The sequence below is a fragment of the Cataglyphis hispanica genome, chromosome 15, assembly GCF_021464435.1.
Source record: "Cataglyphis hispanica isolate Lineage 1 chromosome 15, ULB_Chis1_1.0, whole genome shotgun sequence".
Lineage (NCBI taxonomy): Eukaryota > Metazoa > Arthropoda > Insecta > Hymenoptera > Formicidae > Cataglyphis > Cataglyphis hispanica.
Genome location: NC_065968.1, coordinates 1,556,946 through 1,578,397, shown reverse-complemented (window position 1 = coordinate 1,578,397; position 21,452 = coordinate 1,556,946). Strand labels below are relative to the sequence as shown.

The 21,452-nt window shown below is 37.9% G+C and overlaps 1 protein-coding gene across 19 annotated transcripts in view; it reads right to left on the bottom strand.

The window, feature by feature from the left end:
- The window catches only part of LOC126855291 (forkhead box protein P1-like), a 309,110-nt gene that overhangs the window by 162,405 nt on the left and 125,253 nt on the right, over positions 1–21,452 (bottom strand). For 7 of the 19 annotated variants that reach the window (XM_050602795.1, XM_050602793.1, XM_050602790.1 and 4 more), the window contains one exon: positions 11,118–11,171. The exons of the other annotated variants lie outside the window; for them this stretch is intronic. The gene's annotated coding sequence lies outside the window, so the exon portion shown is untranslated. The remainder of the gene's footprint in view (positions 1–11,117; positions 11,172–21,452) is intronic. 19 annotated transcript variants of the gene reach the window in all.

Here is a 21,452-nt window from a genome sequence, read left to right as displayed (position 1 = left end):
AATTACATTGGCTACTTCAAAAAGTAATGTATGTAATAGAATATAGGATGATTGTAAGAATTATTACTCGCTAATAAAAACATGCGATACAATAAACGATGACAATTTTCAACGAGTTCAAATATCATTAGAATATAAACGCGGGATCGATAAAGTAACTCATATTTATGCCAATTTCCCGAATAAGGAGAAATGCCTCGCAAATGGAAGACACGATTCCCAGTCGTGGCAGTGGTTGTATAAAGGTTGTATGGGTATGTTAGTTGTTTACCATGTAAGAGCGCCAAGAAGGGGTGCCAAGAAGGTAGGAGAGAAACGAGCACACACACACACTGTAATAGTGCGTATACGATGTTTTGCCATAGTAAAACCACCATCGCCACCGCTCAATTTGTATACTGCAAACATGTTTCGGTTTATTCGCGCAGAGGAGGTCACGACGAAATGAAATGCCTAACCATAATTACTAAATTGCTTTGTCAATTTAAACGATATACGTGACATTCGATTCGTGTCATATATAAATGGCTACTATCTATTACGATAATTATATACATTTATATTTTGAAAATATGATATAATATTTAAATGAATAATTTAGGACAAGAATAGGCAACGTTATTTTGTAACTCGGGATAAAAGAATAAGCATAATATCTTTATTATTTGTTGTGAAATTGTAAAATAATATTGTTTATTCGTGCAATGATAATAAAGTACAATGTCCTAGAAAAGAAGTAAACCGCTCGAATTGCAAAATACCGTGTACTGTTTGTTGAAAATTTCTCGACAAACATACAAACCGTACATCTGTTTGCAATAGCCTCATTTGTGCCGATGTGTAAGCATAATAAGAGCTTATTGATCTAGAGGGTATAATTATGGTTCTCATGCTCGATTCATGCAAGAGAGATCTACTGTTTTTATAGCAATTACCGCGAAGCCATACCGTATTAAGTCTTTGTCGTTTGAGCCTTTGAAGATAATCTCCTCTCTCCTCGCAATATAGTAATTTCATAGAATGACGCTAATAACGATGTGTGTGTGTTATTTTTCTACCCAAATATTTATAAGATAGAAACGTGTGCGATTATTTAGGATAAATAATCCTTTTTTTTATCACATACATATACAGAGTTTATATTTATATAAAAATCAAAGTCAATAGTCAAGTTCAATCTAAAATTAAAGTTTGAAAATTGTATGAGTAATCTTCTTATTGCATATTTTTTAGCTCCTACGTTTTGATATTTCATGATAACAAGTTTAATGCAATAATAGAGCATCTGGAAAGCCAGGCGAGTTGAATATATTTAAACACGGTGCAGCCGATCGATGTAAATCGCGCAGTTTAAATCACCATTAATACGCTTAATCGGGTATTCTGCGTAGCGAAATGTAATGTTTGTTTTTGCCGCGAGATCAAATTGTAATTGTTCGTATCGACAGGAATGAAAATTGCAACGAACAAGGTGAATCGCGGATACGACTGACTAGTAACAATTCTCGGCATACGAGCACTCGAAATCATTATGTCATATCTACTTCATTTGTCCAACCTGGTTGCGTATATCCGTGCCCGTATATATTCGCGTTGATATGCGCGCATTTGCGTTGCTAACCCCATTCTCTGCGACGCTTCATTCTTATTCGGTGCGAGTCCTTTTTTATTATAACGCTTTTTATTCTAGCGCCAAATATCGGAGAAAAGCATAAAGAATTTTTTTCATTTTATAAATTGTTTATTTTAAGCCAAGTTAGACGATGTTAACGCTTCCGAATCATAGATTTTACGATTGAATTATCAGCAATATTTATTTAAATGCAAAGTATGAAAGTACGATATTTTTCAGAGTGGCAATTCGCGCAACTGGATTCGCGCTACTTCGCAAAAACTCGAAACAATTGTGCAAATTTTGGCGCACATCGGTTCCACCGATCATGTAGTTATGTGTAACAGAATTGAATTTATCAAGCGTAGAACATATAATGCGATACTATAATAGCGAACAACGGGTCTGATAATTAGCAAATATGCAATACCTATGATTAGAGTAATAGTTTGGCAAATAGAATATTTTCATTTGACAGGTATGTGTTCTCTGTGACGTTTACGACGGGTTTGGTAGGCAACAAAGAGCTTCGTTTGCAAAATGAGGATCGAAAATCAAAGCCCACTTAATAATGCGTTGATGAAATCATTCGCGCTCGTATAATCGGGCATCGAAAATGTCAGACGCTGAGAGGTATTGTTCGTAATATATTTTTGATTAAGTGGCCGGAATAACGGCGATAAATAATAAAACGATGCACTTGTTTACGGGAAACCGCAATTGAATCAACGCGAGTACGCCTGTACGCGTCTACGCAATTGCGAAAAATCAAATGCCGATGCTTACATGAATGTAACAATATCGATAATATATGGCGCAATGGCAGATTGATGCAAAAGACCGAAAATAATTTTGTTATTAAAGAAGAGAAGGGCTATAATTCTCGCAACATAAAATTAAAATAAACTTTTTAGAAATAAAGCTCTTGCATAATTATCACTACATTAAAGACTTTTTTATAAAAATATAATTGATTTAGAGAGCAGTCTAGAAATTTTATTAATATTATGAAAAATATGTATATAATTTTTATCACACTTCCACAGATATCTTTTTTCTGAATTTTTACTTAAAAAATTTATAATTTTGAATACATAATATACACATAATATTTCTAAACATTTTGCAAATATTAAATTTTAATATAATAATATTATATATACATATAATCGCACATTATTAGATTTTATTCCGTTAATATACAATAATAAATAACCAATTAATTAATTTGTCCCTCTGGGATATTAACATATATTACGTACTGCGCGTCAATTAAAAACTAGTAGTAGTTCTACTAGTTTACAAATGAATTAATGAAATGATGAGATGAAAAATTGGATGCGTATCTATAAAACTGAAAAAAAAAAGATACATGACCGTACGCGCACAACTCAAAAAGATATAACGCAAAGGAATTCGGTGACAGTATCTCGATATACCCCGGAGACGTTTTCTCACCCACTACACAATCACGTGAGAGGAGAGGGGTTGGACAAGCAGAGATACGCGACCGTATCGCAAAGAACCCGTATCTCAGTCCCTCGATTTCCGACGCCTTCCTGAAATAATCCTCGCGGACGGCACGTCGGACAGGCGTGCGACGAACGCGTGTGCGTGCCGAGAGGGGTGCGAGACTTACATATGACAAAAAAATTCAGCACGCTCCTTCCTACCTTCCTTCCTCTTGCTGACACTTATGGCCCAGGGCCACACCGAGTATTATTATTTTCATTCCTTCTCGCATGTCTGTCTGTCTGTCTGTCTGTCTGTCTGCCTGCCTGCCTGCCTGCCTGCCTGCCTGTCTGTCCGTTCGTCAGTCCGTCCATCCGCTCCGTTCTTCCTTTCCGCGTTTGTCTCCTCTGTCTGGCCATGCACCTTCTCCCACATCGCGAAAATCTCTTTTCAGATGCTTTCGAGGGCTTTCCCTGAAGCAAGCCTCCTCTTCCGTCCTTCCCTCCGCGAGAGACAGGACTCTTAGTTTTTTGCGCGACACGTGACTGAAAGTCCTCGAGGCCGCCTTTGTTACCAGGACGTTGCCTTTTTCCTGCGATGCAACCTGCGGGATTCTTGTCGACGGACTTTACGAGGGTGGAAAGTGGGGCATCTACATTATAATTATGCGCGTGACTTTTCCGCACAATATGAAAAATTCAATGTAAAGAAGAGATTTAATCATTGAAGTAATTAATATGTATATTACTATTATATTCTTTACCTGTGATATAATAGCAGAGCTCTCTATACAGAATTGTCAATTTAAGTTAAATGACAGTTGTTCATATATTATATATATTGTTTACCATTCCCATGATCCAAATATCTGTCACAATTATAATAATCAACAATTATTTACAAATAAATGAAAGCATATTTTAATTTTTCATAGAAAATTTTTAAATTGATTATCCTATCACACGCTATCTGAATATAAAACATGTATCTGACAAAAAATAAAAAAATCACCACGCTTCAGATGCATACAATACGGTCTTAAATCATATTAGCCGCTTGAGGTCTTTTTATCGCTTCTCACGTTATCTCTTGCAGACTCGTTCTCGTCTTATTTTATTTGTTTCGCTTATCCACCGCCGTTCTTGAGGCTCGCCGAGATTTCGCGGCAATTTACTTTATGCGCGTTACATCGTTTTCCGCCCTCCCGCTTCCGCCTACCGTGGCATACCTACCCTAACTGTCTCTTCCGAAGACTCACCCTCGCGGCATTCTTATGGAAACTCGACAGTGTCCGATACATACACCTGCACGCGTGTTTATTGCGTGTATATGTACGACCGTACGACGACGTGTTGGTTTCTATCGCCGAGGCGGTTCCGAATGTTCTCTTCTGCACTTATTTCCCGCTAATTCACCCCTCAAGACCGCTTACGCCTCTTACCACCGTCTACCAAGCAGGTTAGCTTTTTTTTTTCTCACGTGCCGCGAAGCAGTTCTCGTTAAGCGGTTAAGGGTGAACTCGGTAAAAAGGGGCTGTAAATTCATTGACTGGTGAAAATACCCCTCGGAATTCCCGGAAAAAAAAGCGTCTTCCAAGCAATTCCGGTGCTAGGCTTACTCGGCGTCACGCCTAAATCGCCCAAAGATAAGATCGAGATCCTGAGACCCATGAGATGTTTAACAAATAATTGCAGATATATTTTATACTTATAATAGTATACATATAATTATTTATATAATTTTTACTTAATAAAACTGACTTGACTGTTTCAACAATTTACGTTCCACTCTATTATATGTATCTAAATTATTATATAAAATATTTCTAAAAATCCATGTTTATATCAAAAATAATTTTAAAAAATAATATTCAAATTTGATTTCTCTGAAAAACGAAATATTTTGTAGATATCTGATATAAGGACATCTTCATCAAAACATTTTAATATAAAATAACGATAAATCATAAAAGAAAAAGTCTCTCATTGGCTATGTAATTTTTAATCTTCATACTTGTAATTATCATTACACGATACGATTTGTAAATCCATTCCAACAATCCGAATTTTCTCAAAGAAACGAAAACATTACCCGCACTGAGATTTGTTAACCTTTAGTATGAAGAAGTATGAAAATATTTTTGCTGAGCGGTGGATGCGAATGAATGCATAGGCGATCTGGCGTCGCAAAAATAACACACGATGTAAATTTGTCCAGGAAAACGCGCTCGGATACGCTGGCGAGCGATCGACGCGACGTCGAGGATCATCCTCTCTCGAAATACGACCGCGTATATAATTATCAAACAAAATCTACAATCCGAAGAGAGAATCGCGCGAGGGTCGCGACCGGGCGTTACAAACGCATTTACATTCGGTACTTGACAAGAGCCAACAAAGGGGCTCGGTCGCCGGAATGTTCACCGTAAATAAGCATTACGATATAATTTTCTGTCACAACAATGGCCGCCGGTGTTACAAAAGGTTTAGCCACGAGGCGGCGGCCGTCGGCTACCAGCGCGGACAATGAGAACGGCCGCGTTATGCCGTAAATTGATTTGCGAAAGCGTTCCTGAAAAAGCCCTCCGCCGCGAGAACTGGTCCCACCGCCGTCGTACGTGCCGGTAGGTAGTAGGTCCGCGGGGATAGCGAAGGGGTTGGAGGCGAGCTTTTCAGCTTATACCGCAAAAATTACGTCGCGGCAGGGATTGTATTTATGTTACATAATTACGCCACGCGCCACCGGTTGGATAGAGATCGCCAGGGGAGAGGGAACGAGGTGGAAAACTGGGATGGTAGGATGGCTACGGCGCGAAACGACGGCGAACGCGCAAACCGGGGAATGAAAAAAAAAAAAAGCAGCTGGAAAAGTTTTTCGGGCGGCTGACCGGCCCGAGCGAGTGCAAGCGAGCGGGCAATACCATCCGGCTAATGAATAGAAATAATTCTCGTGCAATTGTGCTTTTCGGTAGTTTTCAATTAACAGTCGCCGAATCGGCGAGCCAAGCCGACCGGAGCATCGCGCACCGAATGGCGCGACATGGCGCGGCTTTAAGTTTTTATACCCCTAAAACGCGCCTCGCGGCTCGTAATTATAATTTTCTGCCAGGCGGCGGATTGGCGCGTGCGTGCTGTACGCGCGGAGATTCTTTCTTCCTTTTTTTTTCCTCTCCTCGCATTTTTCCCCGAATCCTTTGTTCTCCTTTTTAGAGGTGCAACGCGCTCCGATTTCTGAATACACGCGCATTCCCTCGCGATGAATCTGCGAGTCCTCCTACACCGCAGACTCGCGAGAATGTGCTACAATTCGTTCTCTTGTTCGCATATTTTAGAAATTTTATGTATATATAGCTTTATTGAAAAATATTAACTTCAATCGCTGTAATAAAAAACGATGATTATTAAGCACTTTATAACATTAAATCTCTTCATATATATGAAATATGTGCGTATAAATCGATAAAAAATAATTAATAATTAAGATATTTTATTTTAATCACAGAATTAAAGATAATTTATTTTAATCACAGAATTAAAGATTAAATGTTATTAATTATTTAAAAAAAATCGAGTAACATGTGATACCTGCAATGCTTCAACTATCTAACCGATCCCACTTTAACCGACCTTAAATCCGTGTATATCTCGCAGTCACACTGGAATCTTTTCGCGACTGTCGTCAACGCAAAATCCCACAAAATAAATCGCGTCTCTCGGCCAGTGATCCCTGGTAATATTTGTCTTTCATCGGGGCCATTTTACAAGATTCACTATCTGCTCGACTTTCTAAGCAAGAAAGACGAAATCGGTGGCGGACTCATGGACGTACTCGGACACGCACCCATACCGTGACGGGGTTGAGAAGGGGATGCCCTTGTGATTCCCTGACTTGTTGGCCAGGATGGCAGAACATGGACGGGGCTCCCATGGGATAAAATGGGTTATCAGATGCGAAACTCTGCGTGGAAATGTAAAGGCACCCTGACAAATCGGTTTCTATTACCGAGCAGCGGTGGATTGTCTTTTTATATATTGATGACATTACTTCGCGTGCGGCTATATCCATCGTATTCACTTGGTGTCTTTCTCAACATAATGCAATGGTATATTATTTTAAAAATAAAATTTATTTATAATTATATTCACTCGTTTTTCTTTCATGATTCATCTACTTTAAAATTTGTTTAACTTTTATCATCAAAGTGCATTAAAATATATATCTTCATAATACACGTAATTTTTTTAAAGAATGTTTTTCTTGATGCAATTTTCAATTGTTCAAATCATTTTTATTACAAATCAATTTGCATAATTGACGTTCTACTGAAGCTAATGCCACTTCTTTCTGACCTTTCTTAAAATTGACGTTACCTTTTATCACATACGTTACACGTGGATAGCGACGTAAAATCCGCTTTTGATTTACAATTAAGATTGCTCGTTACTTTTATTACAGTTAATAGAATGATTGACCATGGAATTCCCAGCGCATCTCTGTCCTCTGACACAATATAATCGGCGCGTAATCATCCCATTGTTTGCCGAGAAATTAAATGGGCAGTACATTCGCGTTGCTGGAGTGCTCGCGGACGATTGTCACAATATCCAATAATAGCATTTATTATTGCTATTCGCATTTTTATTTAACGAAACGTTGATCATAGGCAGGCAGGTTATATTCTGATCTGGTCTGAATTGCTCCCGTGCAATCGATTAATACGTTACCATAGAGAAATCAATTTTATTACCACGTTTAATTTATAGTCGATCATGACAGATTTAGATGTCAAAACGTTAATCTTATTTAACGAATCGTGACATCGATAGCAAAAGATATATTAAGATAATATACATCATGAAGATTTTAGCACATACATGACAGATTGAGAAATATATTTTTATATTACAAATCGAGATAAAATAATATGCAATATATATATATATATATATATATATATATATATATATATATATATATATAGCTAGTATTCTTTTTTGTTTCAAATGACACGTGATTCCCTTATTAATATGTATATACCATGGAGAACATAAATTAAAGTTATATGCAATACATTCATTTGAATATATGACAGTCGTTGAAATAAATGTGCTTATCTAAGAAAGTCAATTACAGGTAGCAACCGAGAGAATCGGCGAGGATTGTATAATACTATCGGTGGAGCAGCTTTTTTCACGATTGTGTGAGATATTTATTTATAATTACTACAAAGGAGAACGCACGCCAATTATTTTCAACCGCACGGTTGCGAACTACAAAAGTGAATAAATAATGTAAAAATGTTAATTGTCGTCAGCACCGAGCGTCACTGTGAGAACACAAAGGACAAAGGTATAATGATATATCGACGGTATATATTATTATCAGTTTCAGGGAAACGCAAATTTCCCGGAGGCGGGAAAGCTCTTTCCCGGCCGTTCCGCCCTTTTAAAAATAAATTCGAACGAAAGAAATATCAATTAACACGCTCAATAACGCAAGCAATATCCCGAGCGTTCATCCGAAACCACCCTCTCTATGCGGTTAGTACGCAGGCAGGCGGGAAACGCACTATACCCCTTCATATACAAGAGGATAAAGCAACCCCCACTTGGCCGGCAGCAAATAATTAGTATCTTAGTAATATCGGGAATGCGTTTAACGTTAGCGACTAACTTGGCTCCTTAATTAATTAAAACAAGTGATGAAACTATTTGACCGTATATTGAATTAAAACGTATAACTTGTGTAGTTGTTTGATTTAAATTCTGAACAATATATCCTTTTTTTCTGACATATATAATATTTTAAGAAACATAACAAATGTACTAAGAATGTGTAAAAAGTAAATTATATATATATATATATATATATATATATATATATATATATATATATACATACGTATATATATAATAAAATATGTATGTGATGCTCTTGATTATCATTTATATTTGCATTCATGTTTATATCAAAAATGTTATTATTTAGCACCAAAGATTTTTTTTCAACGTAATTAAGTAGAAAGACATGTAGAAAAATCTCAAATATATTTATACAATAAAATCCGCTATTTCTCAGTGCAAATTTTATAATTATTGCAGTTTTGTTTATATTCTTATTCTACATGTGTTTCACAAAATTTTTTAAATACTTTTTGTTTAAATATAAGATTTACGAGCAAATTAGTAAAGAAAGACAGAGCGAAAATTAATTGGCAAAAACATCTTTTGTAGGAAAAAATCTACAGGTCAGCGCATCTGCATTTTTAAATCAGATATCCCCCTATTCAGATCCGCGAGATCCAAGTAGAAAAAAAAAGTGTACATTCTGTATATATCCGCTATATCCGTGCCTCGTGGCAGACCAACTTGCGGCTGCACCACCCGTCTACACATTATACCGCCGATAACGCAAACCATTACACAATTTCAGTTACGTTTTAATTAGCTAGAATACTAATGTACCGCGTGAGCAAGTAAAGCCAATGAACGCCTTGTTGACCCGGACACATTCCGGACGCAAGCCAACTACATCCCCACAACCACCGCGCTCCCGCAAACATCCAGAAACCGACACGTATCGCGCACGTCCCGCACACGTCAAAACGGGTAGCGAAAAAAAAATCTTGTTATTTGAATTATTCTCTCACGTACACTGACAATCTCTATTTTCTCGCAGCAGCTAGAAATATAAATTAAGTAGTATATGTCATACGTAGTGATTAATTCTTTGCATAAAAGATAATTGAATATTGTCAAAATAAAAAATACTATACTATATACACACTTCTATAATAAGATAATAATTTTTTTAGTGAAAATAAAACACAATGTTGCTAATAGTCATATATAAACAAATTGCAAATTCATCTATTAAGAACAATGAAATCTTATTCACTGTATCTATATAATTTTATATTTTATGTTAATTGATATAGTATTGTGAATAAAGTATCCTCTTAAATAAAATTCCGATTTGTCGCAACGGTTGCAGTGTGCAGATTCGACGTGATAATTCTAGAAGTCTCTCGGCGGGAAAAAGAACCTTCGGAAAACGACGACGTAAAATACACGGCGTAGATAGAGAGAGGGTTGAAAGGAGCGGCACGTGAGATTAAGGACGCGTTTTCCTTCCCTTCGCTTTAGGGGATAGACGAGACATCGATAATCGTGTTTGTTGTACGACTGCCGATACGAAACTTCAGGAATGCCGCTCAGCCAAGAAGCAAGGGAGGTTTACGACTTAAGAAGTATTATATCACCCAAATATTCGCGCGGCATCCCCTCCTTATCCCCGATTTCCACCCCGCATTCGCCCAAATCGTGGTTCCTTATGTGCATCGGGGGTTGTACGACGCCAAAATTTTGACAACGCTCGTCGCCAACAGCCATAACGTTTTAGGGTCGTCGCATATGAAGGGTGATCTTTGATCGCGCGAATTTACGAAGGCCGAGAAAACTTTTGGCTCGCGTTGCTCGCGACGAAAGTTTTAATATTTGTTGTTTAAATATTCAGAGAAGGAATCGCGACAATAGAAATATCGGTTCTCTTTTAGAAATTTAAATCAACACGTTTTATCCATTCGTTTTAACTCAAATCTTTTTATGTGAATTTTACTTTTTCAATTTTTGGAAAATTGAATCTTTCCACGAAACTTTTTTTATAGTTCAATATATATATATATAAAATTAAACTTTTACTATCAACTAAATGTAAAACTCGATCTCTTATATTATTTCTATGTTTAAATTGAGTTAATGCAATCAGCTTTAAGTAAGCATTATTTCCGTTAGCGCAAAAAGAGAGAGTTATATTATTCTAATTAATTAGAGATAAATGGGTATAGTATGTGTGTGTGTGTGTGTGTGTGTGTGTGTGTGTGTGTGTGTGTGTGTGTGTGTGTGTGTGTGTGTGTGTGTGTGTGTGTGCTATTTCAAGTTATTAAATTCTAAAACTTAATAAGAGAACGATCGATAACTTTTTAAGCATTCTATAAATTGTGGAAGCTCTTAGAATTAGATTACACAACGGTACGATAAGTACTTTCACTCACATCAACAAGCCACGTCACTGTGTCTCAGAAGCCAGGGAAGTATACACCACTGACCTAAAATAAAAATTAATTTCAAGTCATATGTTAAATATGATAATTAAGAGAAAATTAATCCTTTAATTAAATATTACTTTTTATAAATTATTATTATCAATTTTTACTTATACAATATATTCTCAATTCTTTATAAATATTTTTATCATATATAACCAGATTTCTGCAAAATTATACTATATTATCAAAAAAAATTTTTAAATAAAATCAGATGTAATTAAAAATCCATAAAAAAATTATATAGAATCATCCATACTCGCATAATTTTTGAAAGATTATTAATTATTAAAATTTATATGAATAGTCTACAAAAAAAAAATATGAAAAGAAAAATATTCAAAGAGCATAATGCTCAACCTTTCCCACATCTCTCGCAATGCGTGCAACGACAAACCGGCCCGCGGTATTCATTCCATGCCAGAGAAGAACAATACTCTCGTGTCTGAGACTATCAATCCTATTTCAATGCCATTACGATGCATCCTTCGACTCGCGACGGTGCCGTTAATTAACGAATTCGAAAAGTACCGCGTAGAAAGTGCCGTTAGTCTCGGAACGTGGACGGGGAGAGAGTAGCGGATCCATCGGGGTAGCGGCGAGCGTAGGACGGAAGCGCGCGCGCGTATAAAGGGTCGGTGTCTGGCCAGACGGGCAGAAATGAAGCAGCAAGGGTTTTGTTTGTCCGGCTGTCCACCCCTTTCCTTTCTCCGTTCAAGCCTTTCCCTCCCACTCCTCCTCCCGCCAACCTCGCTCCGTTTCTGCGATCCCCGTACTACCCTTCATCACCTCCTCTCTTCCCCGGCTTCAGCTCCCTCGGCCAGCCCCCCTCCTTACACCATCCACCTCCCCTGGCCATATAACAATGCACGTGTGTACACTGTTTGCCCATATCCTCCCGCATATATCTTCGCGAGCTATAATATTGATTACTTCGGGCGAATTTCAGGCTGAGCGGCGCGAGCTGAGACCGTTTCTCTGACTCAAACCGCCACGCCGCGCCGACAACCCCCTACGCGAGCCACCCCCGCGACGTGCGCGGTCGGCCTTCACAGTCAATCTCTCGTTGTCGACGCTGTCGACCACCCTTCCCCTTCTCCCTCCCTTAAATCTCCGACGTTCGACGTCGCAATGCAGACTTTTCGCTCATTGCGATTCATTCCGGCGACTCGCCCTCGGAGATCTCGGTTTGTCACTACATTTTAAAACAGCGACGATATATTCCATCTAAGATTGAACGTCCAAAGTTTTGTCGCAAAGTGTTAGGAGCATCTGCTGAACAGTTTGAAAAAGTAATCAAATTTATGAAAAAAAGAAAATGTTCTCGCGGGTTGTACAGAAGCGCTGCAGATTTATAATACAAATATATACTACCGATGTAATATTTATACGTGAAAACGTGAAAAAAAATTATAACATTTTTATTCCATGCAGAGTTTACAAAATCTCTTTTTGTCACAATGTATATAAAATTAAAAACTGTAGCAAAGCTCACACATAATTAAAGGACATAATTAGTTTCTCTCTTTCTCTCTCAATATTTTTTTCTCCCATCACACAACCCCCTTAAGCGGCCAATAAAAAGCGTGAGTCTCCTACTATAGCGCCGACCTTTCAAATGTAAGGCGTATTAAAAGCGCGAGCGGTGCGCAGGAAAAAGTATAAACGAAAAGCGCAACAATACCAAAAAAGCTATATTATAACTATTGCACGTAATGTTGGACTCTGAAAGAACCATCGTTCCATTCCGGCAAATACCGCGCGACTTAAATTGCGTCACGGTCCTTCCAGCTATCCCGTGAACATTTAATTCTATTCGCGAGCAACTCTCCCCCGTCTCTCGTCCGCAGCCCTCCCTCCTGCCCTCCCTTCCCCCCCCCCGCCCCTTTGGCCCTTCCCATCCCTCGGCTCGCATCAGCACCAAGTCCGTATGTCGCGAATCGAAGTACAAAGAAACAATAGTAGAAATAAGATAATTGCTATTACAATCGCAATTTCATCCAGGACGACGGAACCTTGGTGGTAAAGGGACGCGGGGATGGGTGTAGAGCGGGGGTGGAACGAGAAAGCGGGGAGGGGAGGAAGGCGCGGAGAAGGACGGCGACTGCCGCAGAGAGCTGAACTACAAAGTACGTTAATGTCGTGCTCACACCCCCGTGCACCCCCAGCGCCATTCCGATGCCGCAGACAGTTTGTTGTCGAAGCTTCGGGGATTACACAAATGAGGTTGTTCAGCGGGAGAAATGTACATTCCGCTACAAAGCCGGACTCGCGCGCGCGCGCGCGCCACGCTCACGTGTGCCACGTACGGAATTAAAAAGCCGGGGTAGAAGAGCGAAGGTGAAAAGTGCCGCTCTCTCTGCCGCGATCGTCCCTATCCGCCCCCGCGCCGCGGACAATATTTTCTTTGCTGAAAGCCGGCGCGCCGTAGAATGGATTTTCATCGGAGAGCGGCGTTTGAGCTCTTCAAGAACGGAATTCGTTTTTATCGGATACGCGCTCTCGCATGCGGAATATCGCCGCAGCGACCGATGTAGTTTTTAAAAATAGCATCCTTCGACCTCCATCGTCGCCGTCAGCAACTCCAACATATCGTGTGACGCGTTGACGCGCGTCGCTAAATCTACGGATACCGCCTGGCGGGGCCTGCTTTGTGACAAATCGCGTCGCTTTTAAATTAACGCTTGAAAAAGGAAAGCGTTGTCTCTCCGTTCGCGAGAATAAATACCACGCGATGATATCTTATTTATTCGCAATAACGCAAAATTTATGTCTTTTATTATTCCGTCTAATTTATTAGTCTCATAAAATTCCATTTTTTCACAATTGACTATTCATAAAAAATTCCAGGTAAATCACATTTTATCGCGAACAAAATATATTAATATATAAATATTACATGTATCACTACATTGATATTATTATACATTTGTATAAGAAAATATTTATATAATATCATAATAAAATTCCTGTCTGCTTACCAGATATTGGAGATGATTTGAAACGAATAAACATTAACAGCTTTCAGAATAAAGCCCTGAAAGCTTAACTGTTTGTCTGGCCTGTCGCGAATAGTAGTTGAATTTCTATGTGAAACTCGTCTGCTCCTCGGCAAGGAACAGGATGGCAGCAAGCGCGATAGTGACGTCGGCGGAAACTAGTTAGATCGGGAACCAACAGTCCGAGGGGGTTGTAACGGCCCTCGTGCCAACCCACCATAGGGACCGTAGGGACGTAGGGATAGTAATTGTATACTAGGAGAATGGCAAGGTAAACAAAACTATGTAAGATTGCCCCATTAATATACATATCTCTTGGTTCAGTCGAGTCGTGAGAGAACCAACCGCGCGCGCGCGCCTCTCAACCGCCGATGGGGTGAGTAGTCTTGGCCTCAGACTTTGGGGTTAGGCTCGCTCAAGAGCAAGGAGGGTACACAATGGATATTGAGACCATAATTTACGGCTGATTGTTAGCCTCGGCGATCTATGGATTCCTGCGTCCCGCCGCGCGCCCCTGCCTCCGGCTCGAGCGCCTTCTAACAACTCTCGCTTCCACGTCGAATTTGTGTTAGGCCCGTAATAAGTATGGGATACGTGTGCACCGGGCGGAAGCGGAGGTATTAGAGGAATCCCGCGGGAGCGATCGGTATGGGTACATGAGAGACGCCGCGAGACCATAACGCGCCAATCATCGCGCACATTTTCTATATTAACTGTACCACGTTATCGTGAAAAAGATATGGAAAACAATTTCCGACCAAATATCATATCGTGCATTTTTAATTAATTAATATTTTTTATACACAATTATCACACAATTTTATTTCTAAATATTTACCAAAACCCATGCATATTTTGTAAATGACGAGAATAATTTTTAATAATTTTCAATATATAAGTATAAATGCTGTTTTTAATACATATTAAATAATTCTGCTTTTTATTATATTTCATAATTATATATATATATATATATTATTATATTATATTTCTATATTTATGTTATATATATATATATATATTTAAAATTAATAAAACCTCTCTTTCTTTTTCTCTCTTTCTCAAACAAAAAGTATGGCTAAAATTATTTCAGCATATCAAGAGAGACTTACAAGCATAATTGAGCGGAGTTTGACAAGGAACGTTTTCGTATGAGGTCAGCTTACCCTCTGCTTACTCAATTGGCTTTGCAACAAGAACAACGGTTATAAATTAATTACAAGGGTCAAATTCACAACTGGGTCCCGTTCCATGGTCTGGATTGGAGGAGACGAATGTCTTACTAGTTTCACTGGTAGCTCGAGGGACCGCGCAAGGAGGAGACGATGTTTGGTCTTCCTTACAAGGGGCCACAGCCAACCGACCAACCTGCCTGCCACTTACCGAAGGATAATAACGTAGTAATCCCGCCATGAGACACGGATGAAGTCCTTAATAACCCCATAAACCCGAGATATATCTTGCATATCAATATACGCCGGGACAAGCATGCCGCTGCAATACATACATCTGCGTTATCTCTCGCTAATTAAACAAGCGATTCGTATTAAATTCTCTCGCAATCAAAAGATATCACAGTAGCGTTAAAAGCGTTATTTAAGTCATTAATTACGGTCGGTTAAGCGGTAAATGTTTCCGTCAATATTTCATTCGGAATTAATCGCAAAACGGATAATTAGACAAATTTTTAATATCCCTTCTCTACGCGCATGTAAAATGAGGTTTGACGTTTGATATTTTATAGCAAGTGCTCTATATGAAATTAACAAACCTTTACATATATATAAGCCTATAATATAGTTGTGAAATTCATCGAATAAATATGCATAGATATAAATATGGCTTGCGCATAAATTTTATACGTCGGGCCATGAAAATCCTGGCAGAATCAAAATCTGTTTTCTGCGCATCTCTACGATATCGTGGACAACGAGAACGATCGATAATTAATAAGTCGATTATCGGCACGAGGCGGTATTTCATATTTGAGGGCGAGCGGGCGTTACATTTTTCCGCATTCTCGCGAACGAAACTATCGGGAAAAATGATACGGCGAAAAATCGCAGCCCGCGGCGCACACGCCGCGCCGCTTGTCAATTTTGCACCTTTCAATTCGATTTGGAAAGTATCGCGGGGAAATAGTATCGAAATATCGTTTATACGTCTCTCTAAATCAGGCACTTCGTATCGGGCTTGTTGAGGTCGGTTGCATTCCTATCGCGCTACGCAACGTAACATGAATTTGCAGGAATTCACGATATAATCACAAATTAATTACGACGGCTTTATTGAAGTTCGCGGCGATTTTTGAAAATTTCCGGAAATTACGGAAGGCCGATCTAAAATTGGAATTCGCGATGCGCATGCTGCCCGTTGTAAATTTGTATAAGTAACGTGTTATGTAGTTCATTTAACGCCAAGTGCAAATACATCTGAAAAAAGGCCCACTCGTGAAACATCCTTCGCTTTCCATACATGATGTGTGAATAATAATTCGAAAAACAAACGAAGAATAAAAATATGTGCAATATATATCAAATAAAAGAAAACTTATCAATCGCAACCATGTGGCAAGAAAGAGAACAAAATGAGATAATAAAATTACGGAGAAGCTTATTATAGCGTTGTATCGTCCGTATAAACGCCAACCCATATAAAGCGCGAAAAGTGCCTATTTACGGTCTTAAAAATATTCTCTCGCGTCATATACGCGACCATCGTCGCATCGACAAGTTTTCCCCGAGGACAGTTTCCGCGTCTGTCTGAATGCGACAAAAAGCGAGAGCTGCTGTAGCAAGCTGTTTTCCCGGCCGATGGCGGACAGATGACAGCGGAGCGGCGGAGCTTAACAAATGGTCATTCGGTCGTTGCCACGAAACGCACCTACTTGAGATGCGGAGGATCTATGTCCGCCATTTCTCATGTCCGGCACTTTGCGGCCGGAACAATACCCTAAGCGAACCGTATAAGAACTCCCCGAGCAGGTTGATCACCGTCAAGACTTCCATAAAGTCTTACCGAAATATGTACTATGTCGAAATACAAACGAGGGCTTCATAATGCAAACTATATTGTAATAATCGAGAAACTGCATGGCCATAGAAAATTGTGACTCATTGTTTTATAAAGCAACAAAAATGTACTAATTTTTCTACAAAAATGATTATGATAAGAATAGACTAATTACATAAAATTCAATTTAAAATTTTGCCATAACTTTTGTCGTTTTTCGCGATTGCCTCGCCAAATAATACGACCAAAATTAACAAAGAAATTTGTTTGTATTCTTTAACTTATTTGATACATTTAATTCTTTTTCTGTAATAATTAATGTAAACATTAAAATAAAAGAAATAAAAGTGATGTTATTAGAGAAACGACAAGTTTAGCATGAAAATGAATTTATAGATATTCAGTTACGTGGCGCAAGCTGTCGAACGATCATCCCTCGAAATTTTCGGGTTTACTGGAACATCAGGCGTAAACTGCCCTCGGGGACCTTGTTAGTTCAATTCGCCTGAACGCGCTCTGCCCCTCTCTCTCTCTCTCTCTCTCTCTCTCTCTCTTTCTCTCTTTTCATAACTTCCGAAAAAATTTGGCAGCCTTTTTCGCCACTATCTTTCCCGCTATTCCTTTACTCTATCTGGCCACGTAGCGAGTTGAGAACGGTGCGTTTACGTTACCGTTTATTATGTTGTTCCGGAAAAGAGGATTATTGCGATATGCCCGCCGTCGAAAAACAGCACAAAACGCTTCCGGCTATTGCGAGCTCGCGTTTAAATCGTTCAACCTTTATGTATACAACGTATGATGTTTATTGTTTAATGTTTCGCGCGCGTTGGAAAAGGTGCTATGTTACGCGCTCGTACGTTGGCGCTAAAGTTTTCCCGCTGTTTCTTATTCCTTCATAAGATCGATGAGAGAAAACGCAAAAGTAGACTGTGGCTATTTTATACATGAAAGAAGTCAAATATAAATATGATTCAAAATAATTAGAGAAAACAGATTTGTCTCCTTTTAATTGTATATATGTGTGTTTCTCAAATATATGAGCAAATACTATACGTTTAATTTGATCATGAACATATTAATAAAAATCTATACTTTTATGTGATAATTCTATATATACATATATCCTATTTTATTATCTGTTGTTATTTAATAACGGTTATTACGAACTTTTACAGCTTGAAAAGATCCAATCTCGGTAAATAAAAATTAGTTTTTTTAATTAATATAAATCCGGTTTTGATTATTGAATATCATCGTAAAAATTATATATTCGTTCGGCGATAAATATTTCAAACAAATAAAAGATGCTCGCTACTGCACACATATCTCATTTTTCAAAATATATTTGAGTTGGGATAAACAAATATTTATTTACTGCGACTAAATTTTCGAATAGATTCACATCCGGCCAAAGCATTTTCGCTTCGATGTATATTATAAACGAGTAAATATTGGCACTGGGAATAAGCCCCGAAAAAAGCATAAGCTCTGTAACGATAAAATTGAGGGAAAAATTTCCCAATTTTTCCGGTAAAATATAACCTACGCGTAACTCTCTTTTATACGTGATGCAATCACATGACGCAGAGAACAGAAGCGGCATTGCCATCAATGAATTCACGTAAACTGGCTTCTGCAAATAAAGATATTTATTCGGATTTATTAAGAAATACTTAATGACGATTGTGCTCGCGCGCGCGCGCGTTTTCATCAAATTTTTATTAATGCATGCCATTTATTATGGAATTTATTTAAATGAAATGTTGTTTATCTACAATCATGTACAATTTCGTTTAATAATAAAAAAATAAATTTAATAAATATAATATATGCATACAAATTTAATATCAGTAATTTTTTACACTTTAAACATTAACTTTTTTACTTATTTACAATCATACTTTTTATTATATTTAATTTTAGATTTTATAGTTTATTATCATATTGTTGCATCTCTGTATTACGATTGCAGCAAATTCGTAAAACATAATATTTTATTTATTATAAAATATGTCATAGGTATTTATATATGATGTGTTAATAATGCATTTATGCATTTATGTAAGACTGTAATATTAAAGTAAAAAAAAAAAAGAAAAATATAATCGCTTTTAAGCAGTACTTTATTGTACATCTATACTTAATAATATATTTAAAATTTATTAAGAAAATAATAATTTGTATGCCTCAAGCATACACAAAATGTCAAACCTATTTAACTAATATGATTGGCGCGTACGTTTGTAACATCAAAGTGAACAGCGGCAAGGGTAGAAATCAAGCCTTTGAAAGCATTCGCTGATGTTCGAGCGCGAACGAGCGCAGAGGAGGAGGAGGGGAGGAGGGGGAGGGAGGGATGGAAAACGGGACAGGATAAAAAGAGTGACGCGATGAGGGGTAGTGGTAGAAACCGATCGAACGAAACCACCGGTCAGAGTATTGTCAAGGTATTGTCCTGCCCCGCTTCCGAAATAATCGTCAAGCCGACCTAATGGGGTATGAAGTCCCGATATCAAAATAACTCATCCGTGTCCGGCACGTGGTCAAACGCGTCGGGCTTTTCTCTCCGCGCTTTTTCGCCGCCAGAGAGCTCCGGGCGTTAAAAATAGCAGTGTGAAAAACTCCTTTCTGCGTCTATTGTCCATCCGTCGAGATAGACCCCCCGCGGAAAAATCTTCGGCCCCGTGTGATAACACCGTGGTAAAATGAAGCTTTCGCCGAGTTTTGACACTCTCAGCTACCATATAAAAATATTTAATATTTTTCAATATTGCTTTGAAGACTTTATAAAAGAATAATAATTGATATAAATAAAAAATTAAACTTGCTATATAATTTGTAATATCGTCATTTTTTTTCTATTGTAAAAAAAATATGTATGTATTTTATATAAATCGCAATTATGGGATAAAAATGCGATAAAAGATATATTCTCGTCATATTTGCTATTGTAATTAATACAAATTTCAAACAATGTCATATTATTAATAATTTGGATGCATTTAGCAAAAACATGTGTTTAATGAAATAACTTTTTCAAGTATGATTCCTCTTGAAGACAATTTTTTTCAGTATTCCCTACATCAATCAATAGTATAACAAAATTCATGTGCTTTTAAATGATTGCGTAATAACCCCATGATATTTCCTAGAAAAATATATAAATAGAAACTATTGAGAATATAACTGCATATTGACAATTTTCCCGGAATGCGGACAAAAATGTTAAAAAATTGATAACTCAAACTCATACACATCTTTAACGAATGCAGGCTGTATAGGCCGAAAGTAGTTACGTCGCATCAAATACAAAGTTGTTCGAGCAACTTGGTTAAATTGCCACAATATATCCTTCCGCACATCTGTAGCTCGTGTTTAGCAAGACTTTCTCATACTTTTCAACACAACGCTACAATGCATCTAAATTATTGATTACGGAATAACCTAGAATGAAACGCGTAATCTAAATTCATAAGTAAGTATTATCGGTAAGTATTTCAGTATATCGTCGTGCGTCAATATAAAGAGCAGCTGTAATGTATCAACCACCGCTCGTACAAGCCTATGACATTACGTACGGTACACATTAAAAAAAGCGGCCATAGAATAATATCGAAAAATTAGCCATTTATCCTCAAATAATTCACATAATTTGAATACGTCAGAAATTGTCTATGCCAAAGAAGTCAACGTACTCTATAAGTGACTGTATATCGAACATGTATGTTTAATGTAGATCAAGTATAAAATATCGTGAGTCGATATAAAACGGATTGATTGATAAATTGATGAATATTTTAAATGCATCGTCGTGCAAGAATGTAATCAAATTCACTTCCAGCATTTACATGTACAAGTATACAAATTAGCACAGCGCATTCACGTATTTACTCTCATTATCTATTCATATAACTTCTTGATAAAATATGCTCGCAAAGTTGTCATGGCTTATTTTTGTCAAGCGTAATAATTAAATATTTTAGTGTGCATGTGCGACGTTCGCGAAATGTATGTCGAAGTAGCGGCACAGATCGTTCGCGAATATTTTACTTCAAATATAATTGCAACGTTGCGCAACGTTGCATACGAAATCGAAGCCTGTTATCGAAAGCCTTTCCTGCGAGAGGCGCGCGATCGATCGCGAGCGGTCTTGAAATCACGCTTATGTAACGCGTATCGGAAAGTCGAAATTACCCTAAATAGCAACAGCTATGCTGGTGGTGGCGGGTATCGGAGAAGTAGCGGAGGGTATCTACCGCCGATGGCGGAACGG